The sequence below is a fragment of the Eurosta solidaginis genome, chromosome 5, assembly GCF_040869045.1.
Source record: "Eurosta solidaginis isolate ZX-2024a chromosome 5, ASM4086904v1, whole genome shotgun sequence".
In the NCBI taxonomy this organism is placed as follows: Eukaryota; Metazoa; Arthropoda; class Insecta; order Diptera; family Tephritidae; genus Eurosta; species Eurosta solidaginis.
Window position 1 is genome coordinate 92,748,735 of NC_090323.1, and position 27,651 is coordinate 92,776,385.

At 39.3% G+C, this 27,651-nt stretch overlaps 1 protein-coding gene across 3 annotated transcripts in view; it reads right to left on the reverse strand.

The window, feature by feature from the left end:
* simj (simjang) overlaps window positions 1-27,330 on the reverse strand; it is a 501,009-nt gene extending 473,679 nt beyond the window's left edge. For 2 of the 3 annotated variants that reach the window (XM_067787065.1, XM_067787069.1), the window contains exon 1: window positions 26,997-27,329. The gene's annotated coding sequence lies outside the window, so the exon portion shown is untranslated. Of the gene's footprint in view, window positions 1-26,996 lie in introns of all 3 variants that reach the window. The other variant, XM_067787067.1, reaches the window with a different exon arrangement.
* Between the last annotated feature and the right edge of the window lie 321 nt (window positions 27,331-27,651).

Here is a 27,651-nt window from a genome sequence, read left to right on the forward strand (position 1 = left end):
TGGTATTGCTGTTGTTGAAGAATTTGCAATTTAATATACATATTTAAGGAGATAGGTTTTTAAATTATCGAAGCAAAGCGCCGCAGCTAAAATCTATTCATTAAACTTAAAAAAATCTTACGGCGAAAATGTATGTTTTATGATGCGAAATGAAAAGAATCGAGATTTTTTTATTTAACGAAAATGCGCCGCAGGCGAAAATTTGGAATAAAAAATCGCGCGATCTTTTATTCCAAATTTTCATATTTTATAATACGAAATGAAAAGAAGCCCAGAGATTTTTTCATTTAACGAAAAAAGCTGCGCAGGCGAAAATTTTCATATTTTATGATACGATTTAAGCGAGAGGGGTAGGGAAGAGAAGATGAGAGGAGAGAAGAGAAGGAAAGGAAGAGAAGAGGAGTGAAGAGAAGGAAAGGGAAGAGAAAAGAAGGAAAGGGAGGAGAAGAGAAAGGAAGAGAAGAAAGAAGGGAAGAGCAATAAGGTTTTTCAATTAGAAGAAAATGTTTCTAAGCGGGGTCGCACCTCGGCAGTGTTTGGCAAGCACTCCGGGTGTATTTCTGCCATGAAAAGCTCTCAGTGAAAACTCATCTGCCTTGCAGATGCCGTTCGGAGTCGGCATAAAACATGTAGGTCCTCTCCGGCCGATTTGTAGGGAAAATCAAGAGGAGCACGACGCAAATTAGAAGAGAAGCTCGGCCTTAGATCTCTTCGGAGGTTATCGCGCCTTACATTTATTTTTTATTTTTTTAATTGTGCAGTTTATTGTACCCACCGAAATTTGGGCCTTTTTATACTCAGTTGAGCAGAGCTCACAGAGTATATTAAGTTTGATTGGATAACGGTTGGTTGTACATATATAAAGGAATCGAGATAGATATAGACTTCCATATATCAAAATAATCAGGATCGAAAAAAAATTTGATTGAGCCATGTCCGTCCGTCCGTCCGTCCGTCCGTTAACACGATAACTTGAGTAAATTTTGAGATATCTTGATGAAATTTGGTATGTAGGTTCCTGAGCACTCATCTCAGATCGCTATTTAAAATGAACGATATCGGACTATAACCACGCCCACTTTTTCGATATCGAAAATTTCGAAAAACCGAAAAAGTGCGATAACTCATTACAAAAGACAGATAAAGCGACGAAACTTGGTAGATGGGTTGACGTTATGACGCAGAATAGAAAATTAGTAAGATTTTGGACAATGGGCGTGGCCCCGCCCACTTTTACAAGAAGGTAATTTAAAAGTTTTGCAAGCTGTAATTTGGCAGTCGTTGAAGATATCATGATGAAATTTGGCAGGAACGTTACCACTATTACTCTATATGTGCTAAATAAAAATTAGCAAAATTGGATTAAGAACACGCCCACTTTTTAAAAAAAAATTTTTTAAATTCAAATTTTAACAAAAAATTTAATATCTTTACTGTATATAAGTAAATTAAGTCAAAATTCAACTCCAGTAATGATATGATGCAACAAAATACAAAAATAAAAGAAAATTTCAAAATGGGCGTGGCTCCGCCCATTTTCATTTAGTTTGTCTAGAAAACTTTTATTGCCATAAGTCGAACAAAAATTTACCAATCCTTCTCAAATTTGGTAGGAGCATAGATTCTATGACGGTAACTGTTCTCTGTGAAAATGGGCGAAATCGGTGGAAGCCACGCCCAGTTTTTATACACAGTCCACCGTCTGTGCTCGGCCATTAACACAATAACTTGAGCAAAATCCGATATATCTTTACTAAACTTAGCCCACGTACTTACCTGATCTCACTTTTTCTTGGTATAAAAAATGGGCGAAATCTGACCATAACCACGCCCACTTTATCGATATCGAAAATTACGAAAAATGAAAAAAATGCCATAATTCTATACCAAATACGAAAAAAGGGATGAAACATGGTAACTGGATTGGTTTGTTGACGCAAAATATAACTTTGGAAAAATCTTTGTAAAATGGGTGTGACACCTACCATATTAAGTAGAAGAAAATGAAAAAGTTCTACAAGGCGAAATCAACAGCCCTTGGAATCTTGGCAGGAATACTGTTAGTGGTATTGCATATATAAATAAATTAGCAGTACCCGACAGATGATTTTCTGGATCACCTGGTCCACATTTTGGTGGATATCACGAGAACGCCTTCACATATACATCTAAGGGCCACTCGCTTTTAAAACCCTCATTAATACCTTTAATTTGATATCCATATCGTACAAAAACATACCAGAGTCACCCCTGTCCCACCCTAATGGCGATATCTCGAAAAGGCGTCCACCTATAGAACTAATGCCCCCTCTCTCTTAAAATGCTCAGTAACACCTTTCGTTTGATACCCATATCGTACAAACATTCTAGAGTAACCCCTGGCCCACCCTAATGGCGATATCTCGAAAAGGCGTCCACCTATAGACCTAGTGTCCACTCCCTCTTAAAATGCTCAGTAACAGCTTTCGTTTGATACCCATATCGTACAAACATTCTAGAGTCACCCCTGGCCCACCCTAATGGCAATATCTCGAAAAGGCGTCCACCTATAGACCTAATGCCCACTCCCTCTTAAAATGCTCAGTAACACCTTTCGTTTGATACCCATATCGTACAAACATTCTAGAGTCACCCCTGGCCCACCCTAATGGCAATATCTCGAAAAGGCGTCCACCTATAGACCTAATGCCCACTCCCTCTTAAAATGCTCAGTAACAGCTTTCGTTTGATACCCATATCGTACAAACATTCTAGAGTCACACCTGGCCCACCCTAATGGCGATATTTCGAAAAGGCGTCCACCTATAGAACTAAGGATTACTCCCTTTTAAAATACTCATTACCACCTTTCATTTGATACCCATATCGTACAAACACATTCTAGAGTCACCCTGGCCCACCCTAATGGCGATATCTCGAAAAGGCGTCCACCTATAGACCTAATGTCCACTCCCTCTTAAAATGCTCAGTAACACCTTTCGTTTGATACCCATATCGTACAAACATTCTAGAGTCACCCCTGGCCCACCCTAATGGCGATATCTCGAAAAGGCGTCCACCTATAGACCTAATGTACACTCCCTCTTAAAATGCTCAGTAACACCTTTCGTTTGATACCCATATCATACAAACATTCTAGAGTCACCCCTGTCCCACCCTAATGGCGATATCTCGAAAAGGCGTCCACCTATAGACCTAATGCCCACTCCCTCTTAAAATGCTCAGTAACACCTTTCGTTTGATACCCATATCGTACAAACATTCTAGAGTCACACCTGGCCCACCCTAATGGCGATATCTCGAAAAGGCGTCCACCTATAGAACTAAGGATTACTCCCTTTTAAAATACTCATTACCACCTTTCATTTGATACCCATATCGTACAAACACATTCTAGAGTCACCCTGGCCCACCCTAATGGCGATATCTCGAAAAGGCGTCCACCTATAGACCTAATGCCCACTCCCTCTTAAAATGCTCAGTAACACCTTTCGTTTGATACCCATACCGTACAAACATTCTAGAGTCACCCTTGGTCCAGCTTTATGGCGATATCTCGAAAAGGCGTCCACCTATAGAACTAAGGATTACTCCCTTTTAAAATACTCATTACCACCTTTCATTTGATACCCATATCGTACAAACACATTATAGAGTCACCCTGGCCCACCCTAATGGCGATATCTCGAAAAGGCGTCCACCTATAGACCTAATTCCCACTCCCTCTTAAAATGCTCAGTAACACCTTTCGTTTGATACCCATATCGTACAAACATTCTAGAGTCACCCTTGGTCCACCTTTATGGCGATATCTCGAAAAGGCGTCCACCTATAGAACTAAGGATTACTCCCTTTTAAAATACTCCTTACCACCTTTCATTTGATACCCATATCGTACAAACACATTCTAGAGTCACCCCTGGCCCACCCTAATGGCGATATCTCGAAAAGGCGTCCACCTATAGACCTAATGCCCACTCCCTCTTAAAATGCTCAGTAACACCTTTCGTTTGATACCCATATCGTACAAACATTCTAGAGTCCCCCTGGCCCACCCTAATGGCGATATCTCGAAAGGGCGTCCACCTATAGACCTAATGCCCACTCCCTCTTAAAATGCTCAGTAACACCTTTCGTTTGATGCACATATCGTACAAACACATTCTAGTCACCCCTGGCCCACCCTAATGACGATATCTCGAAAAGGCGTCCCACCTATAGACCTCATGCCCACTCCCTCTTAAAATGCTCAGTAACACCTTTCGTTTGATACCCATACCGTACAAACATTCTAGTCACCCCTGGCCCACCCTAATGGCGATATCTCGAAAAGGCGTCCACCTATAGACCTAATGCCCACTCCCTCTTAAAATGCTCAGTAACACCTTTCATTTGATTCCCATATCGTACAAACACATTCTAGAGACACCCCTGGTCCACCTTTATGGCGATATCTCGAAACGGCGTCCACCTATGGAACTAAGGATCACTCCTTTTCAAAATACTCATTAACAGCTTTCATTTGATACCCATATCGTACAAACACATTATAGAATCACCCCTGGTCCACCTTAATGGGGACATCTCGAAAAGGCGTCCACCGATAGACCTAAGGCCCACTCCCTCTTAAAATGCTCAGTAACACCTTTCATTTGATACCCATATCGTACAAACAAATTCTAGAGTCAGCCCTGGTCTACCTTTATGGCGATATCCCTAAATGGCGTTCATCCATAGAACTATGGCCTATTCTCTCTTAAAATACTCTTTAATACCTTTCATTTGATACACATGTTATACAACCACATTCCAGGGTTACCCCAGATTGATTTTCCTTATTTTGTCTCCATAGCTCTCAACTGAGTATGTTATGTTCGGTTACACCCGAACTTAGCCTTCCTTACTTGTTTTCGAGTAAAATAGGCGTATTCGCGTCTAGAACTGTTCGCTGTTTCCTATGTTTTAAATAACTGCGGAACCAAGCAAGCTCTATGTCTTTAATACCAATTTGTTGAAGTTTCTTGATATGGATTTCCCTATCTACCATTTCGAAGGCTCTTTTAAGGTCAAGAAAGACAGCAACCACCACCTTCTTATTATTTAGATCATATTTTCACTCCGATATCACAAAGTTAAGAGCTATTTCACACGAATGTTTTTTCCTAAAACCCGACTGTTGATTGACAAGTATTTTGTTTGAGTATACATATTTTTCCAATTGATTCTTAACATAAACGCGTCACTTGGTATGGTGTTTATGGGTCTAAGCTCTTCTGGCTGTATTGTCTTTTTAATTTTTCAACTGGAATCACCGTTGACATTTTCCACTTTTCTGGTACAATGCCATCTTCCAAAATGCTATTAATTATTTGGGCATAGAAAAACCCTGTATACACTATAGAGTCATTCATTACGCCATCCGACAAATGTTCCTGCCACCTATTTTGTATTTAAACTCTTGAAGGATTTTTAGAACTTCATCAGTCGTTATTTAATTTTCTTTATTTTAACTAGGTTTTTATACATTTTATTAATATTTTTGTGTTCTTCCCACAGTCCTGTCTGTATAGCACATGTATACAAATAAAATTTCTGTTTATTTATTTGTGGAAGTTCTCTATCGTACCACTTATTCATTAGTTTTATATGTACTTCTTTTTCATAGGTTAAATTTTCCATCGCTTGCGTTAAAATGTGGTTCACTAGTCCAACTGTATCATCTATTAATAAATTTTCATTGAGAGTAAAATTAAAGGACCTAAGTAGGTTTAATAAACTGTCATTACTATATTTATCCCAAACAATTATTTTCTTAATCACTCGTCATCTTATATGATTTAGATATTTGAATATTGAACATTATTGTTTCATGATCAGAAATTCTGTATGCTTGCAAAGATTTACACTTTATTTCTTCAGAATTTGAATATATGAGATCAATTTTAGATTCAGTTGTATCCGTTATTCGTGTGTTAAAATCCACTTTTTGAACCATACCCATCACGGAAAATATTTCATTCAGTTTTGTACTGTATGTTGATATGTGATTCATGTTGATATTAAAATCACCAACTAGTATATTGTGGTTACTTTTTTCATATTTATCAATTAATATTTAGGAAGGCTGCATCATTTGTGCTGGGCGAGTGGTAGAGCACCCCTATTTGCCACTTTTTTCCAAGTTTTTTCAATTTTATTATAATGCACAACAAATTCATGTTCACACTACCATTATATATTATATTAAAATTTATTTCTCTATGTACATATATTAGTACTCCGCCAGTATGCCTACTGTGGTAATCACATCTTATCATGTTAAAAGATGCTATTTATAATTCATTGTCTTCAATATCTTTTGTTGTACATGTTTCAGAGCATAATATGATTGCCGGCTTGAGAACTTCCGCCGTCACTTCCAATTCACTTTTATTCGAAACTATACTATTAATGTTTATGTAAATACATTTTAATATATTGTTATCAGCTTTTGCAGACTTGCTTTTTCGATTAACTTTTGCGGGAATATAATCCTCAAGTTGATCTGTAACTTCTGAGTAGTGCATTAGTTGCAATATTCAAGCCTATGCTTTTTTGCACTTAAGTGCTTTAAATAAACCGGACATTGTCGGCTATTACACAAGTGATTTACATCTAGCCCTAAGTTTAATTTTTCATTGGCCTTTATGCAATTTTTACACTTGCTTATAGGCGTTTCATTACACTCCGTGGTTTTATGTTTACCCAAACATTTGCTGCACACCTCTTCACTTTTACAATCGGTCGCTTTATGGTTGTATCCTTTACATTTGAAACATGTTGTCACATTAACACCATCGTAAAACCTGCATCTTTCCCATCCTACGTTTAGTTTATCTAACTTCATAACGTTGGTAAACATATCTTCATCCACATCTACAATTGCATTATAGTAGTTTTTGTTGTTTGTTTTGACATTGTATTGTTTAATAATTTTTATTTCGCCCTGCTCTAGGCATTTATTTGGTTCTTTAAACACTCTATTAATTCATTATTATTTTTTTTCAAAGTGCAAACCAGTTATAAATATTCTTGGTTTATAGTCCCGTGGGATCTTTATTTCATATTCATCACTTGTTTGTTTGTCCATAATTTCTTTGATTTTATCTCTTTCACTTTCATTTATACTATCAATCACCATAACACAATTTTGGCCTGCTTTGATATCAGTGATTTTTAGCTTTTAGGGTTAATTTTATTGTTTAAATCTTTTTTTGTTTTTTCACTAGTTTGTTTTGTTTTCGGCTTCACAATGACAGGAGTGCGTTTCTTAAATTCCGGCACGTCCCTGTTTGTATGCATATTATCACTCATTTTCAATGCATTTGCATATGATTTTTGTTGTTGCGTCACACTGCCTTTATCTTTCACTATTGTTTTTATTTCACTACATAATTTTTCATTTTCATTTCCCACTACTTCCACTTGTTTTATCATTTGCTCCGCTACCTCCCGCACTTTCTTTATTTCCGCTGCGTTTTTTAAGTACATTTCTTGGTGCATTTTTAGGATCGCTAACCTTTCATTATACTTATCACCCATTGATTTCATTAGATCTTTTAGCTCTCTCTTGCTGGTTTGTATTGCCCATTCAAATTCATTTTTATATTCTTTTAAGTATATACTATTTTTGTTAACACTCTCTTGCATGTCTCTTACAACTAAGTCAACATTATGTATATACGTAATGCGTTTTAAGTGCAAAGGTTTCAATCATAAAGCTAAAGACTGTAAAGAAACGGAAGTGTGCACTAAATGTCATGGCGCCCATTCTTCCAAAGAATGCAATGAGACAGCAATTAATAAATGTATCAACTGCATTAGAGCAAACAAAGATCTAAATATGGGATTAGATATAAACCACGATACTATGGATAGATTTTGCCCTGTATATCAGCAGAAGCTGAATGTTAGGAAAAAACATATGGCATACTAGCAACAAACCAAATATACTGTGACTATATCACGGAAAACTAAAGCGTATACTACACGTACTAAGGAAGGCTGTATACTGCAGTGCATATATCTTAATATTAATAGTATTGTTTCAAATAAAGCAGAACTAGAACGTCTTATGGAAGTTAAACAACCAGCCTTAGTAGTGTGCTCCGAAACATGTACAACAGATAATATAATGGACTCCGAATTAAATATTTCTACATATAAATTAATCCGTTGTGATTCACACAGTAGGCACACGGGCGGTGTGTTATTTTATATACATGAACAAGTAGAATTCAACGTTGTATGCAATAAGTCTTTCGACATGAACATATGGTGTATTATTATAAAAATTAAAAAATGCGCTCTAAAGTGGAAACTTGGAGTAATCTACCACTCACCTAGTAGCAGCGATGCAGATTTTGTTAAATATTTAAATGAGATCGTCACAGAGCACCTTAAAGATTCGGATAATAATCTAATTATTGGGGACTTTAATATAAACATGAATATACCATCCACGTACTCTAACCAGCTTAGAAGTGTGTTTGCACAAATGGCCATGGTACAAAAAATTGATTTTAATACGAGATTAACGGAGCACTCAGCTACAAAAATTAACCTACTATTTGCCAATAATGACCAGATCAAAATTGAATGTGCCAGCGAATATAAAATATCTGATCATGAGACAATCTGCTTTCAGATACCTACTTCAAAATATTGCAGAATGAGAAAATATGCTAATGCTGTCTGTTGGGAGAACTACAGCGCGAAGAACCTGATAAATCTGCTGCGGATATGTGATATAAGTTCTATATCTAATATAGTGTTAGAAAATAGGGTTCAGGCTTTGAATGATATCTTGTCTGAAGCGATGCAAACGTTGACGTACGAGAAGAGGATCAATATAAAATTGCGAAATAAGTGGTACGACCGTGAACTAACAGTACTACATAAAAAAAATTTGAATTATATAAAATTGCGATTAGCACAGGTCACTGGGATGATTATAATGCCGTTAAAAAAATATATAAAAAAACAATAATACTTAAAAAGAAGAAATACATGGAAGATCAAGTGATTATTAATAAAGGAAATATGAAATCCATGTGGAAATGTTTGAAAGATGCTGTGGAACTTGCAGATAATAAAGAGCATATTAAAAAAATAGTATTTAACGGTGAATGTCTAGAAAATAGCAACGATATAGCTAATGTCTTGAATTGTTACTTTGTTCAGAGCATAATTCAAATCAATGATAGTATTGAAACAATTGAACTTGTTGATGAAAGTGAAACAACCAACTCGGTAGCAACATTTGAGCTCACCAGTATCGAGTTAGAAGATATAATGAACATAACAAAATCATTTAAAAACAAATATGGCGGTAAAAACCTATTGTCAGAGGGTGTTATCAAGGACTCTATGGTGTACATTGCACACTTATATAACGAATCGTTTGATAGTGGCATTGTTCCCAGCTGCTGGAAGATATCCACAATAATACCAGTGGCAAAAGTAAAAAATACAATGAAACCTGACGAGCTGCGTCCGATTAATACCCTACCTATTGATGAACAAATTATGGAAACAGTGGTGAAAAAGCAACTAGTAGCATACCTAGACGATCATAATATAATCATACCAGAGCAATCAGGCTTCAGGAAAGGCCAATCCTGCGAAACAGCATTGAATATGGTAATTGCAGAGTGGAAAGAGGCTGTTGCTGATAAAAAGGTAGTAGTATCTTGCTTCTTAGACTTAAAGAGGGCGTTTGAAACAATCGATGGAAATGAATTGCTGAAGTTAATGGATAAAATTGGGATCAAGGGAAAAGCTTTGGAATGGTTTCGTAGTTACCTCAGTAGCAGAAAGCAGAGGACGGTAATTGGAGACGCAGTTTCATCGGTTGTTGATGTTAACATTGGGCTGCCACAAGGCTCAGTACTTGCTCCGATATTGTTTATAATTTACATCAATGATATAAAAACTTGCTTGAGAAATTGTAAAATAAGTCTTTTTGCGGATGATGCATTAGTTAGCATTAGTGACAAAAATGTAGATTGCGCTGTCATGAAAATACAAGAAGACTTAAATAATTTATTTAAGTGGCTATGCAGTAGAAAGCTAAAACTTAATATTGATAAAACTAAGTATATGATATTTAACAAGAACCATAATAACTTAATCCAGTCTAGTCTGAAAGTAAAAACCAATGCAATTGAAAGAGTAGGTCAAATGAAGTACCTAGGTGTAATAATTGATGAGAAACTAAGTTTCACAGAACACATGAATCATTTAGAGAAGAAAATTGCACAGAAAATAGGATTTATGTATCGAACATGTAAGCATATTAGCCAACATCATAAAATATTAGTATATAGATCAATTGTAGAACCACATTTTATTTACTGCCCATCAATACTACTAGTAACAAATGATACGTTAATTAATAAGCTCCAAATACAGCAAAACAAAGCAATGCGTTTGATACTAAAATGCTCTTATAGAACATCAAAAAGTATTATGCTTCCTATGTTAAATTGGCTTAGTATTAAGCAATTAATCTGTTATTACTCTTTGAAGTTTATACATTACATAACACAGGGAATGTTACCAAATTATCTGAGTGATAGGATACAGTACAATTATGAGATCCATAACTATGGAACTAGGAGTAACAGAAATTTAAGACTGCCCAAAGTAAGAACCGAGTTCGCAAAAAAGACCTTAGAATACGTAGGCTATAAAATGTATAATGAACTACCAGCAGAGATAAAAGACTGTGAAAACGTTGTTAAGTTTAAAGAAAAACTATTTCTATATTGTAAAAATTTAAATATTTAATACTAGTTAAACAATAAATTTACTCATTTCTTTTTAATGAAATAGTTTTAAGAAACAATTATGAATTTTGTAAATTGTACTATACAATGAATTAGGCTTTTTTGGCCGTAATAAATAAAATAATAATAATAATAATAATAACTCATCACAAATAAACTTCACCATTGGATGCGATCCTATTACATTGGCTTTGTAGCTATCCAACCCAAAACACTTTGGTGCAGAGTGGTATACCTTTCCACATACACCCACACACCTGACACCTGTCTCTCCACGTATTGCAACTTTGCATTTATCACATTTGGTGGTTTCGGACATTTCGTCTTTGAAACCGCACGCTTTTCACTATTTTATATTATTTGTATATATGTATCTCGTTAGACGAACATGCATACATACATATGTATGTGTTTTATTAATTTATTTGAGTCACTTTCTCACAATATTTTATAGTAGCCACAGTATATTGATATTTATAATCATTAGATTTTAAATATAACCTCCTCGTTAGCTTCCTGAGTCTCTATCTCACATTAGTGACGGTATTTAGACGATTTTTTATATTGGTTTTGACCATGTTTTAAAACAAACTCCAAGAGCAAAATTAAACACGTCCGACCCGCTCGAATAACAATTGTTAATTGTTGTAGGCACATGCATCAACTCAATTCCGATATTTGGTATATTAATGTAATTGGATATACACGAATTAATGAAAAAATTACTTTGAATTTCACTTATTTATTCTTATTAAGGAAAACCAAATATCAAAAAAACTCGCCTATTTCTTTGTTGCAGTTAAACACATGAACACACACGAATGGAGGTGAATAGTGATGCCAGCTCAGCAACAATAGAAATGACTTATGCTTTTCTCTAGTCGGAACAATGCAAGGTGATGGCGGCTCGACATAAATTCAGATAAACATCCATGCTCTATGGTTTTACTGTTGATGAAAAATTTGCAATTTAATATACATATCTAAGGAGATAAGTTTTTAAATTATCGAAGCAAAGGGCCGCAGCTAAAATCTATTCATTAAACTTAAAAAAACCTTGCGGGCGAAAATGTATGTTTTATGATGCGAAATGAAAAGAATCGAGATTTTCTTATTTAACGAAATTGCGTCGCGCGATTTTTTATTCCAAATTTTCATATTTTATGATACGATTTAAGCGAGAGGGGTAGTGAGGAGTGAAGAGAAGGAAAGGGAAAAGAAGAGAAGGAAAGGGTGGAGAAGAAAATTGAAGGGGAGAGAAGAGAATATTAGAGAAGAGAAATTAGAGGCGAAAATTTGGAATAAAAAATCGCGCCATCTTTTATTCCAAATTTTCATATTTTATGATACGATTTAAGCGAGAGGGGTAGGGAAGAGAAGATAAGAGAGAAGAGAAGGAAAGGGAAGAGAAGGGAAGAGAAGAAGAAGGAAAGAGAAGAGAAGGAAAGGGTGGAGAAGAGAAGGAAAGGGAAGAGAAGAGAAGGGAAGAGAAGAAAGAAGGGAAGGGAAAAGAGAAGAGAAAATGAGAAAGGACTGCGCTTAAATATAAATGAAAATTCCAAATATTTTCCAGCATCACTTTATCTGGATAAATAGACGTATTCTCTTCTCTTTAATATATTAAATTGCAAGATATTCAGTAAATTACAAAAACAATGTAATTGTATGTGTATTTAAATTTATGTTGAGCCGCCACCGCCTTGTATTAATCCTAACGGAGAACAACAAAGATAATTTCCATCGTTGCTGACCTGGCAACACTGTTCACTTTCATGTGTTCTCATTTGGACAGACATTTTTTGCAATATTTGTTTTGACATTTTATAAGTAAATTAGTGAAATTTAACATAATTTTTTCGGTAATTCGTGCAAGTTAGATTATGTTAATATACTAAATATAAAAAATAAAGTGATGTGTGCCCTTAAGAGATTGTAAACGTGCGGGATAACTTTTAAACGGGTAAAAAAAGTTAAAAGAAATTCAAACAACTGAGTCAAGTTGTTGTTGTTGTTGTTGTTGTAGCAATGCTCGCCCCACCTAATAGCCGCGACCGATCACAAATTGTCATCAATATCCTCTAACGTGAGTCCAAGGAAACTTGCCGTTTCAACAGGGGTGGACCATAAGGAAAGGGGTGTTAGAGGCGTTGGTTCCACATAACAATTAAAGAGATGGTTGGTGTCATGTGGGGACACATTGCAAGCGGGGCATACATTTTGTATGTCGGGGTTGATTCTGGATAGGTAAGAGTTTAACCTGTTACAGTAACCAGAACGAAGTTGAGCAAGAGGGACACGCGTTTCCCTGGGGAGTATGCGTTCCTCTTCCGCGAGTTCTGGATATTTTTCTTCAAGTACTGGATTCACCGGGCAATTCCCGACATAAAGGTCCGACGCCTGTCTATGGAGTTCACCAAGGACCTGCTTGTGTTTTTTCGCTTCATACGGCTGGGTTCTCAGGTGCCGTATTTCCTCAAAATGCTTACGGAGATGACTCCTTAGGCCCCTGGGCGGTGCTGGTTCGTCAATCAGATGTCTGTTGGGATGCCCAGGTTTCTGGGTATTCAACAGAAACTGTTTGGTCAGCATCTCATTTCTCTCCCTGATGGGGAGTATTCTCTCCTCATTATGCAGATAGTGTTCTGGGGACATAAGAAGACAGCCCGTGGCGATTCTGAGAGCAGTATTTTGGCAGGCCTGTAGTTTCTTCCAGTGGGTAGTTTTTAGGCTTGGCGACCATATGGGTGACGCGTAGCACGTAATCGGCTGGCTAATTGCTTTGTATGTAGTCATGAGCGTTTCTTTATCTTTTCCCCAGGTACTGCCAGCAAGGGATTTGAGGATTTTATTACGGCTCTGAATTCTCGGAACAATTGCGGTTGCGTGCGCACCAAAATGTAGATCCTGATCAAACGTCACACCCAAGATTTTGGGGTGTAGGACAGTCGGTAGCGTAGTGCCATCGACGTGGATGTTCAATATGGTCGACATTTGGGGCGTCCATGTTGTAAATAAGGTCGCGGAAGATTTAGTCGGTGACAATGCCAGATTTCGCGAGGCGAAAAAACTGGAGAGATCAGGGAGATAGCCGTTTATTTTATTGCATAGCTCATCGATCTCTGGGCCTGGGCCTGTGGCCGTTATTGTGCAGTCATCGGCGTAGGAAACGATTGTGACTCCTTCCGGTGGTGAAGGTAGCTTAGATATGTAGAAATTAAACAAAAGTGGGGATAGGACACCACCCTGTGGCACCCCTTGTTTAATTCTCCTTGGTTTTGATGTTTCGTTTCTGAATTGCACCGATGCCTGCCGACCACCCAGATAATTTGCGGTCCACCTTTTAAGACATGGGGGAAGGGTAGACCCTTCCAGGTCTTGCAGTAATGAGCCATGGTTGACCGTATCAAAGGCTTTTGATAGGTCTAGTGCTACGAGTACTGTTCTATGGTGGGGGTATTGATTCAAACCGCAATTTATCTGGGTGCTAGTGACATTTAGCGCGGAGGTAGTGCTATAGAGTTTTCTGAAGCCATGCTGATGAGGGGCTAGCTGCAAATGTGCTTGGAAATAAGGGAGCAAAATGGCTTCAAGCGTCTTTGCCACTGGCGATAGGAGAGATATCGGACGATATGACTCACCTACGTTAGCTGGTTTCCCAGGCTTTAGTAGCGGGACCACCTTGGCCATTTTCCATTTCTCGGGTATGGCAAAGGTGGAGAGAGACAGGTTGAAGACATGCGCTAAATATTTGAAACCCTCTTTCCCTAGGTTTTTAAGCATCGGCATGGCTATGCCGGCTGGGCCCACTGCTTTGGATGGTTTAGCGCGACCATGTGTGACTGAGTCAAGTCGTCGTACTGTATAAAGTTGTATAAAGAAAAAAAAAAAGTCGTCTCGTCGTAGCGTTAATAAACTAGAGCATGTGGAAATAAGTGCTGTGTTACATCACCGCATGAGGTAAAATCTAATTTCACTACCTTAAAAAAAAATTGCATCAACATTTATAGGATTCCCGTTATCACGTTTGTGCATACAATATTGTACTGTAAGGATAAAGTAAACTCTCACATCCGTTATATAACATAAGCTATGTGCGTGGAGCTTTAGCCAACTGCCCGCGCCTGTCAAATGCAGCTGCAGCCCACGTCACTGACAGAAAAATTTCATGGAGACAAGATAATTTTTGCAACGAAAGTGACCGGACGTGTTGTCCAGTGTGAATAAGAAAATTAAATTAATAAGTGCTTATAGCATTGAAAACCTCATTAGGTGTTTTTCATTAAGACGGATCGTGGCGAGAAGCGACCGCCACGCTAAGATTCTGCGGAAAATTCTGTGGAAAACAACCATGGTGTGGAGGCGGCGCCCTCCGAGACCACGAGCAATAATTGCAGGTGAGCAAACCGAGTTAACCATTTTGGGGTTAACTCACAAACAAATTGGTAAATCACTACCTTGTTGTTCTTGACTCAAAATAGCGCCACATCCAGTTGTGGAATCGTCAACTGTAATAATGAATTGTTTAGTAAAATCAGGATATTGAAGTAATTTTGGTGAAAGTAACGCTTAGATATGTAGATAAAAATGCTCTTTCGCACTCAACATCCCATACAAATTCAACTCTTTTTCTGCTTAATCGGTTTAGAGGCGCTGCCAGAGATGCAAAATTGGGTATAAACCGTCTGTAATAGTTTGCAGACGCGACGAATCGTCGTACCGCGTCTTTGTCAGTCGGTTTTGTATACTTTTTAGTTGCGTTTATTTTAGAGTCGTCTGGCAACAAACCTTTGGCGCTGAACATTTGTGACCTAAAAATGTAACTTCTGGTCGTAAAAAGTTGCATTTATTTGGGTTAAGTTTGAGATTAAAAGACCTACAAGTATCGAAAACTTTTGAAAGATTTTTAATATGGTGTGCTTCGCTACAACCTATGACGATAATATCGTCGACGTATAAAAATGCGACGTTGGGTGGTATACCCGAAAAAGCTATTGTCATCATTCGTGAGAATGAATTTGGTGCTATATTTAAGCCGAATGGAAGCACTTTCCATCTAAATGCGCCACGGTCAGTGCTGAAAGACGTAATGTCACGAGAGTCAGGATGCAAGGGGATTTGATGAAATCCTGAAAAAAGATATAATGTGGAAAAATATTTTGCTCTACCGAGATTGTCTGAAATATCGTCAACTCTAGCGAGTGGGAATTTATCAGCAATGAGATTTTTGTTTATTGCGCGAATATCTACGCACATACGATATGCTTTTTGACCATTTGTATCTTTCTTTGGGACTACAATCAAAGGACTATTGTAATTCGAATAACTGGGTTCAATCAAATCGTTATCTAATAATTTATTAACTTGGCGATTTATTTCTTCGCGTTGAGAGTATGGCAATCTATAGTTTTTAACATATATCGGTTCGTTGTCTGTCAATCTTAATTTTTGCTCGTAGAAGTTATTTAAAGTCCTTTTGTCCGTGTCAAGAGCGAAAATGTCGGCATAATCTATGCAAAGGTCAAGTAATTTACTTGGAGCATGTTGAGGTATTTGATTTTTTAAAATCGAAATTAGTTTTTTCGTATGTTTGTCTTCTGTTTCTGTCTTGTTAATTGTATAAACATTATAATTTGAAAGTCTTTCTGTCCGAATACTTTTTCTTTTGACATACTTTATATCATCCGTGGTATTTATGACTTTAAGTATTGGGTTGCTGGAATTAACAATGCACCTATCTGTGAAAACACCTTTTTCAATTTCCTGCGAGTCCACGAAAAGTGGCTCGGGTGAATCTCCTAAATCAAAAAGTCTGAATATTTCGCATCTTGGAGGAATGATACAACTGTCGCCTTCTGTTCCGTGTAGGATTGGTATCGCAACTTTTTCATTACCTACCCAAAAGGAAATACTGTTTCTTTCATAATTAATAATGCATTTGTTAATTTTCAGAAAATCTTTACCTAATATGCCATCGGATGGAATATTAAAATCTTCATTTACTACATGTAAAGTATGTTTAATAGAAAAGTTTGAAAAATTTAAATTTGCTGTAATTTTACCTAAAGTAGAAACTGAATTAGAAGTGACACCGGTAATTTTAATAATTTCTTTCGTATTTAAGTAAATATTTCTGTCTAAAAATGATGTCTTTATTAAAGAAATGTCCGCTTGAGTGTCTACTAGGAAAGAACAAAATTTTTGGGGGTCGTTAAGTTGTAATTCAATGAAATCTGAATAATTTAAATTTAAACAATAGATGGCTATTGGTGAGGGAAGTTCGCTTACTCGCTTAAGTCGTCCTCCCTCAGTGTTCGCTCCTGAGGGGCACTGGCGTTTAAAGCGCGGACGTTTGCGTTTATACCTCTACCGTTGGATGATCTAGAATTGTTACCTCTATTGTTACTGCTGTTTGTATTTGAATTGGAATTTGGGCGTATATTATTATTGTTGTTATTTTGGTATCTATTTCTGTTATCATAGCGACATCTCTGATTATTGTTACCGTTATAGTTACTATTATATGAAAATTAATTATTATTTCTATAACCAGTATAGCCGCGGTTTGGGTAAATAACTACTACGTGGATTTCTGAATGTACTGTTACCACGTTATCGAAAAGCTAGAACCTGACGTTCAGTTACTTCGTTGTTTTGTTCTACAATTAATTTTGCTATTACGTCTTTCGGATCAGTAAATGCTGTTGAGGCTAAAATGGTTTTTACTAAATTTGATTTTGCATTTAAACGACATACGTTAACAGTTTGTTCGACTGCCATTTCATGAGCTTTCGCCTGAGTGATCCCTTCAATAATAAGAGACCGCTCAAGTGAGTCAGCTAAATCTTCAACTATTTTCGCAAAATCTGTATAATTGTTACCGTTAACGTGCAACGTTGCAATTCTCCCTGCTACAACTTTCGAGTTGTCTGGTTTGATCCTATTACGTAGAGCTGTTTTAATTTGATTGACTGAAGTTACTTGTGTTGGTATTGCTTTTTCCTCAGGTGTTGCCATGATTTGATCGTTAAGATTTGGAGCTGAATTAGCAGAAGGTGAGGCCACGTTTGTACTATTTGGATCGTTAAGATCTGATTTTAAAGTAGAAAAAGTTGAAGTTAATATTTCAGTATTTGAATCGTAAAGATTTGAAACTGAATTAGAAGTTAAACTTTTACTTGAAGAATCTTCGAAGCCTAGGAAATCTGCTGACAACGATAATCTATTTTCCTGTTTGGTGACTTTTTCGGTCGAAGATGAAGCTAAACTTTCGTAGCTTGAGCCTGATTTATCGGAATCGGATTCTGATTCTGAAGTTTTTTGCACTTGCTTGCCACTTCTAAGGTTGTACATATGTAGCTATCAGAATAGCACGAATAATTCAGTTCAAACTATGAAATTAATGAAGTACTTATTTGAATGTCTGAATTTATATTTGAAGTTCAATTGTTGAGGAAAAAGAGAGAAGAAAAAAAATTTTATAAAAAGGGAACTGATTTGCAGGTGAATAGTCACTTAAGGAGTATTTAACTATTTATTGGAAGAATTAATTAAAACTGCAGTAAACTGGTATGAGAAATCTATAAAAGTAATTGATTTTAAAATATGTGATTATATATATATATATATGATTTTAAAGTATGTGTATTAATTGGTAAAATTCTCAAAATATATTCACGGACGCACCGCTTTATTCAAAAAAATCTCAATTTGGTTTTTCACGGAACCACCGCATGTATTAAAAATTGAATTGGTTTTTCACGGAACCACCGCATGTAATAAAAAGTTAATTGGTTTTTAATGGAACCACCGCATATTGCCAAAAAAATTACTTGATTTTTAACGGAACCACCGCATAAAAAAAGTTTAATTGTTTTTTTCGAAAACCACCGTAATACCAAAATCCAAAATTTATATGAAATGCCAAATTAATTTTTCCTTTAATTTTTGAAATTTTTAAATTTTTGATTGTAATGCGAAAGCAATGAATTTTATAAAGTTTTAATGTTTTAATATACATACATATATGCGTAAGCAAAAAAACGTAAGCAAAAAAAAAATTTTGAATACATACATATATATATATATATATACTTAATTGTCGCTGCTGCTATAAGATGGTTGCCGGTGATTTCATCAATATTACTGCTGCCGATGTTGTTGCTTTACGTGTTAAAGTTGGTGGTGGTGGAAAATTACGTTGAATTGTGTATGTGTATGTTTTTGAGTGCCGTTATGCGTGGCGTGGTGCGAGTGCCGTTATGTACAGGCCCGTTGGTTTTTTTTTTTCAGAATTTGTTAAATTTTGAGTAATTTTGTTGAATTTTTATTTAAGAAAATATGTCGTAATTTGTTAAATTTTAATTAGAAAGAAATATGTCGTAATTTGTTAGATTTTAATTTAGAAAGTAGTGTTGTAAGTTTGTTGAATTTTAATGTAGGAAATTATATCGTAGCTTAGTAGAAATTTATTTAGAAAATTGTATATTGAAATTTTGTAGAATTTTAGTTAGAAAATCGATGGTAGTTTAGTAAAATTTTATTTTGAAAATTATGTATTTCTTTTATTGAATTTTATTTAGAAAATTATTAAATTTGTTTTAGGAATCGTAGATTTAGAAATTTTTATTAAATTTATTTACTTTATTGATTTTATTAAATTTTATGTAGAACACCACGCACTTGACTTCACACACCAGACAAAATTTTTCCACTCACCACTCTGCCAAGCAAAAAAGACGTCCGGTTCAGCACGATGCCAAAATGAAAAAGATCGGGCTCCAGCCTCACGGTCCTGTCACGGTCGCCATGTGAGTGAACCCCAAAATGGTTAACTCGGTTTGCTCACCTGCAATTATTGCTCGTGGTTTCGGAGGGCGCCGTCTCCACACCATGGTTGTTTTCCACAGAATTTTCCGCAGAATCTTAGCGTGGCGGTCGCTTCTCGCCACGATCCGTTTTAATGAAAAACACCTAATTAGGTTTTCAATGCTATAAGCACTTTTATTAATTTAATTTTCTTATTCACACTGGACAACACGTCCGGCCACTTTCGTTGCAAAAATTATCTTGTCTCCATGACATTTTTCTGTCAGTGACGTGGGCTGCAGCTGCATTTGACATGCGCGTTGCCAACTGCCCGTGCCTGTCAAATGCAACTAAAGCTCCACGCACATAGCTTATGTTATATAACGGATGAGAGTTTACTTTATCCTTACAGTACATATATTCGTTCGCAGACTAGTAGGCACAACAAGTTTTATGTAAAGTTGCTTTGTCGTCGCACAATTTTAGTGGCCACGTATTAAATGGTTTAAACTATCGCTTATGGAAATTCCAGATAATGGCTTTCTTAAAAGCACGTAATTTGACTAAGAATATAGAAGGGATAGTACCGGCAGAAAATCCACCAGAGAATGAAAGGAATATTTTTGAATGAAATGAAGGTGCCTTGAATGCTATATTTCAATCGCTGGATATAGAACGCGCAAATCTTGTTCTAATATGCAAAACGGCTAAAGAAATGATGGACAAATTGGAAAGTGTGTACGAAAAAAAATCGGAAATTCGTGCCATGACTTTGTATGAAGAATATTTTTCACTCAAGTTGAAGGATGATGAACTGTCGCTAAGTACGTAGACAAAGAAAATCAATCAGCATCAGAGATTGAGCAACAGGGAGAAAAATTGTCTGACAAATTGAAGATGGTGAGTATTATTAGTAGTTTGCCTGTAAAGTTCAATAACTATAAAACTGTTTGGTATAATACAAAAGAAACTCGTACAATTGAGACGCTTATGGCATCTTTTCAATTAGAGGAGGATAATTTGAATCGAATGGACAATGAATAGAATGATTCATCAGATGCGGCATTTGTTTCTAGGTTTAAACACAATAAACACAAAGACTCAAAAAAAAGATTACAAGCCAAAGTCAAATGTTGATGAATTGAAGAAGAGAAATGCAATGCTTGTGGTTGTTGTTGTTGTTGTAGCAATGCTCGCCCCACCTAATAGCCGCGACCGATCACAAATTCTCATCAATATCCTCTAACGGGAGTCCAAGGAAACTTGCCGTTTCAACAGGGGTGGACCATAAGGAAAGGGGTGTTAGAAGCGTTGGTTCCACATTACAATTGAAGAGATGGTTGGTGTCACGTGGGGACACATTGCAAGCGGGGCATACATTTTGTATGTCGGGGTTGATTCTGGATAGGTAAGAGTTTAACCTGTTACAGTATCCAGAACGAAGTTGAGCAAGAGTGACACGCGTTTCCCTGGGGAGTATGCGTTCCTCTTCCGCCAGTTTTGGATACTTTTCTTTGAGTACTGGATTCACCGGGCAATTCCCGGCATAAAGGTCCGACGCCTGTTTATGAAGTTCACCAAGGACCTGCTTGTGTTTTTTCGCTTCATACGGCTGGGTTCTCAGGTGCCGTATTTCCTCAAAATGCTTACGGAGATGACTCCTTAAGCCCCTAGGCGGTGCTGGTTCATCAATCAGATGTCTGTTGGGATGCTCAGGTTTCTGGGTATTCAACAGGAACTGTTTGGTCAGCATCTAATTTCTCTCCCTGATGGGGAGTATTCTCGCTTCATTATGCAGATGGTGTTCTGGGGACATAAGAAGACAGCCCGTGGTGATTCTGAGAGCAGTATTTTGGCAGGCCTGTAGTTTCTTCCAGTGGGTAATTTTTAGGCTTGGCGACCATATGGGTGACGCGTAGCGCGTAATCGGCTGTATAATTGCTTTGTATGTAGTCATGAGTGTTTCTTTATCTTTTCCCCAGGTACTATAAGCGAGGGATTTGAGGACGCTTCCCAAGGTAGTCAGTTCTATGTACCGGAGCGACTCGGGATTTTTTCCGACCAAGGACTGTCATTTCAGTGTGACCACATCTAATTTGTTTCGTCCCTCCCACAAATTGTCATTCTCCCAGCAGCTCCTTGCAGCAGGACTGCTCCATATTCTCTTACTCCGGGAAGGCATCGAATCCAATCCGGCTCCGTCTCCTGATCCCGGTCCTGAGAAATGGTTTTGCTGCATCTGCCGGAAAAGAATCTTTGGACGGTCATACTCTCTTCAGTGTGTCTCGTGCAAGGGATGGTTGCATCGGACAGGTTGTTCTGGGCTTGATCCCAAAACCCGACGTCCACGTAACTTTTATAAATCTTTTGTGGCTCCTTGCTGTTCACGCCAAGGGCGTCCCGTAGTCTACGCCTAAGCGCCCCCCCGCACTACCTTCCAGCAGCCCCGCTGCTCAGCAAGCCACAACAAGTACCCGCTACTGCTCGCGCCCCACGGCGCCAACAACTCAAACAGCTGATACCACTCATACCGCTTCCCAAGGCAGTCGGTTCTATGTACCGGAGCGACTCGGGATTTTTCCCGACCAAGGACTGTCATTTCAGTGTAACCCCATTTAATTTGTTTCGTCCCTCCCACAAATTGTCATCCTCCCAGCAGCTCCTTGCAGCAGGACTGCTCCATATTCTCTTGCTCCGGGAAGGTATCGAATCCAATCCGGGTCCGTCTCCTGACCCCGGTCCTGAGAAATGGTTTTGCTGCATCTGCCGGAAAAGAATCTTTTTAGGACGGTCATACTCTGTTCAGTGTGTCTCGTGTAAGGGATGGTTGCATCGGACAGGTTGTTCTGGGCTTGATCCCAAAACCCGACGTCCACGTAACTTTTATAAATCTTTTGTGGCTCCTTGCTGTTCACGCCCAAGGGCGCCCCGTAGTCTACGTCTAAGCGCCCCCCCCCCCCCCCCCCCCCCCCCCATTACCTTCCAGCAGCCCCGCTGCTCAGCAAGCCACAACAAGTACCCGCTGCTGCTCGCGCCTTACGGCGCCAACAACTCAAACAGCTGCTACCACTCATAACTACAATCTTCGTAGTAGAGTCGGAAGCAATGCTGAGCAACAGCCCCTGCCCCCGTCTTCTCCCCCCCTCTTTTCCGCCAGCAATCGTGTAGGTCAGGGAAACAGACTCTTAGTCCCTACCTCCGTTTGCACCGTTTGCCAGCACAGAATATATATGTTTGCGACATCCGCCCAATGCAGCTCCTGCCTTGGGTGGTGCCACTTTCCTAGATGTTCTGGTCTCCGCGACGGCAACCCCTCGACGGGTTTCATCGCGCCATGTTGCCAGGTCGCAAACCCAAATCATCCGGGTACCCCAATGCTTGACCAAGGACGCCCAGTCCCAGGGCCACAACAGCAATTGCGTCCTGGCCTTCCTCAACCCAGGCGTAGTCACCCGTCACTTACCCCCAGAGTGGCGACGTCTCCCCTCATGCACTTCAGAATTCTGCAGTTAAACTGTAATGGACTAACTGGGAAGATTACGGAGATAGTCAATTTCATGAAGCGGCACAACATCCGCATCGCTGCGATTCAAGAGACTAAACTCACAGCACGATCTGCATTGCAGACCTGCTCTGGGTATAATGTCCACAGAAAAGATCGCGAGAGCGGAAATGGAGGCGGCCTAGCGTTTATAATACACCACTCTGTGCAATATCACATATTTGATCCTGGCATCGACCGCAGGGACAACGTCTTAGAACGTCAAGGCCTATCTGTCCGGTCAGGCGATGCAAACCTAGAAATCATCAACATCTACATCCCCCTGCCACCTGTTGCCCCGGTGGATACCGCCCTAATATCAGAGCCTTACTCACTGGAAACAATCGCATTATTTTAGGCGACTTCAATGCCCATCATGATCTATGGCATTCAAATTTGCGGGCGGACAGTAGGGGCGAGATGTTGGCGGATCAAATAGAAGAAACGACGTTCTGCACAATAAACGGAGACGCCCCCACACGTATGGTAGGAAGCTGTCACAGTTCGCCAGATATCTCAATCGTGAGCGCAGAACTCGTAAACTGCGTCAACTGGCAGCCGATGGTATCATTGGCATCCGACCACCTGCCTATACTTGTTTCGCTCGAGCGTACCGCCGACTTCATCGTCACCGAAAAACGCACTGTCATAAACTTTAAAAAAGGAAAGTGGGAAGAATATAAATCCTTTACAGACAACCTCTTTGCTGCCCTCCCTATCCCGACTGATGCTCGCCAAGGGGAGCGTGCCTTCCGCAAGGTCATTGAATCCGCCTCGGCACGTTTCATTCCCGCCGGGAGAATTCCCGAAATCCGGCCCCACTTCCCGGCGGAGGCCGCAAACTTAGCGAGAGAACGTGACCTTATAAGGCAGCTTGATCCAGGCGACCCCCAAATAAGGGATATAAACCAACGCATCAGATTGCTTGTGGATGAACACAAGCGGGCGAAATGGGAGGAGCACCTAAGAGGTTGTAACCTCTCTACCGGTGTGGGTAAACTTTGGTCCACCGTAAAGTCCCTATCGAATCCGACTAAGCACAAAGACCAAGTTTCCATCGCCTTTGGCGACAAAGTGCTGTCGGATGCGAAAAAATGCGCGAGCTCCTTCTGCCGACAATATATAATGCATTCTACGGTCGACAAAGTTAGACGGAGGGCCAACAGACACGCACATAAACACAAATTCAGCGCGTCACCAATCACCATCACCGCTAAAGAGGTTGAGGACGCCATTGGTCGCGCTAAACCATCCAAAGCAGTGGGCCCAGACGGCATAGCCATGCCGATGCTTAAAAGCCTAGGGAAAGAGGGTTTCAAATATTTAGCGCAGGTCTTCAACCTGTCTCTTTCCACCTTTGTCATACCCGAGAAATGGCGAATGGCCAAGGTGGTCCCGCTACTAAAGCCTGGTAAACCAGCTAACATAGGAGAGTCGTATCGTCCGATATCTCTCCTATCGCCAGTAGCAAAGACGCTCGAAGCCATTTTGTTCCCTTATTTCCAAGCAAATTTGCAACTAGCCTCCCATCAGCATGGCTTCAGAAAACTCCATAGCACTACCTCCGCGCTAAATGCCATTAGCACCCAGATAAATTGCGGTTTAAATCAAAACCCCCACCATAGAACAGTACTCGTAGCGCTAGACCTATCAAAAGCTTTTGATACGGTCAACCGTGGCTCGTTACTGCAAGACCTGGAAGGGTCTACCCTTCCCCCATGTCTTAAAAGGTGGACCGCAAATTATCTGGGTGGTCGGCAGGCATCGGTGCTATTTAGAAACGAAACATCAAAGCCAAGGAGAATTAAACAAGGGGTGCCACAGGGTGGTGTCGTATCCCCACTTCTGTTTAATTTCTACATATCTAAGCTACCTTCACCACCGGAAGGAGTCACAATCGTTTCCTACGCCGATGACTGCACAGTAATGGCCACAGGCCCAGGCCCACAGATCGATGAGCTATGCAATAAAATAAACGGCTACCTCTGATCTCTCCAGTTTTTTCGCCTCGCGAAACCTGGCATTATCACCGGCTAAATCTTCCGCGACCTTATTTACAACATGGACGTCCCAAATGTCGGCCATTTTGAACATCCACGTCGATGGATCTACGCTACCGACTGTCCTACACCCCAAAATCTTGGGTGTGACGTTCGATCAGGATCTACATTTTGGTGAGCACGCAGCCGGAATTGTTCCGAGAATTCAGAGCCGTAACAAAATCCTCAAATCCCTTGCTGGCAGTACCTGGGGAAAAGATAAAGAAACGCTCATGACTACATACAAAGCAATTAGCCAGCCGATTACGTGCTACGCGTCACCCATATGGTCGCCAAGCCTAAAAATAACCCATTGGAAGAAGCTACAGGCCTGCCAAAATACTGCTCTCAGAATTGCCACGGGCTGTCTTCTTATGTCCCCAGAACACCATCTACATAATGAGGCGAGAATACTCCCTATCAGGGAAAGAAACGAGATGCTGACCAAACAGTTCCTGTTGAATACCCAGAAACCTGGGCATCCCAACAGACACCTGATTGACGAGCCAGCACCGCCTAGGGGCTTAAGGAGTCATCTCCGTAAGCATTTTGAGGAAATAAGGCATCTGAGAACACAGCCGTATGAAGCGAAAAAACACAAGCAGGTCCTTGGTGAACTCCACAAACAGGCGTCCGACCTTTATGCCGGGAATTGCCCGGTGAACCCAGTACTCAAAGTAAAGTATCCAAAACTTGCGGAAGAGGCACGCATACTCCCCAGGGAAACGCGTGTCACTCTGGCTCAACTTCGTTCTGGATACTGTAACAGGTTAAACTCTTACCTATCCAGAATCAACCCCGACATACAAAATGTATGCCCCGCTTGCAATGTGTCCCCACATGACACCAACCATCTCTATAATTGTAATGTGGAACCAACGCCTCTAACACCCCTTTCCCTATGGTCCACCCCTGTTGAAACAGCAAGTTTCCTTGGACTCCCGTTAGAGGATATTGATGACAGTTTGTGATCGGTCGCGTCTATTAGGTGGGGCGAAGCACTGCTACAACAACAACAACATGCCACTCATACCTACTACCTTCGTAGTAGAGTTGGTAGCAATGCTGAGCGTCCGCCCCTGCCCCCGTCTTCTCCCCCCTCTTTTCCGGCAGCAATCGTACAGGTCAGGGAAACAGACTCTTAGTCCCAACGCCTCTAACACCCCTTTCCTTATGGTCCACCCCTGTTGAAACAGCAAGTTTTCTTGGACTCCCGTTAGAGGATATTGATGACAATTTGTGATCGGTCGCGGCTGTTAGGTGGGGCGAAGCATTGCTACAACAACAACAGTGGTTCATTCTGCTGAGCTGCTAGCTGTTGGGTTGACCGGAATCAAATGCATTCCGACAGCATAAATAATAAAATTGTGTAATCATACGTCTTGGAGTAGGGCAGGATTGAGACCAAGTCCTTCCAACCTCCCAATGATATGACTCCAAGACTCGCCCGTTGGGACCACCAGTTCCCGTGCTGATCGGAATCTCATGCATTCCGACACCCAAAACGCTAGAAATCCTATTATTATTAAAATTATTTATAATTTGTAATAATCTAAGTTTTAGGCTTAAAACGCCGTAATAATAAATAAATAATAATAATAATCACTCAAAACCTTTGGCAAGTGTCTCTTTCGGTTATACAAAAACCAATTGCACCTCCAATTCCCATTGGCATTGCTAAATAAGTTGGCACATGAACTCAACGAGATATGCAGGAATACACCATAGCGCGGCATTCACTGGGCCTTAACATTTATGATAAACTTATAATCAAACATTTACCTGCAATAAATTAGGTGACCAAAGCTTCACTAATAACTCTCAAGCGCTTTCTGACAAAATTTAGAATCCGATTATCCTTATACGGGACAAACAATTCTTATTTTATCCAATTAGGTCCTCACACTCAATTTTTGTTAAAACAATTAGAAATCTTAAAAAGATCTACCAAAAACTATTTTAAAAGCTATTTATTTAATCACGGCACAAAATGTATATATGGCGAATCGATCCATAATATGGAGTCATGTTTCATGCTGCTCGGCGTTGGGCCATTGCGTTGAATTGAATGATAGCGCCCATGGTGCAATTATGTAGAGGTTGGCTCATCTCAACACCTGATTTTATTGATGTCATTGCATGGTCGAAGGGATTGTCAAAAGGAGATGGCAAACTAAAAATGAAACCAACACATAGGCAACATTTTACTTACACATACAAAAACTGCTAAGTTTTATGTTTCCATTCCATACCAATCGCACCAACCCCAATACACAGATTTTGACAATTTGAACAGACATATTTTGTTGCTTTACAGATGAGCTATTCAGGTAGTTGAAACATGATAGCGCCATTAGTTTAGTTGCTCATTGTCGGCAGTTTGTTTTTCGACTTGCGCAATACATTACCACACGGCAACTGTATTCATGCAATTGAC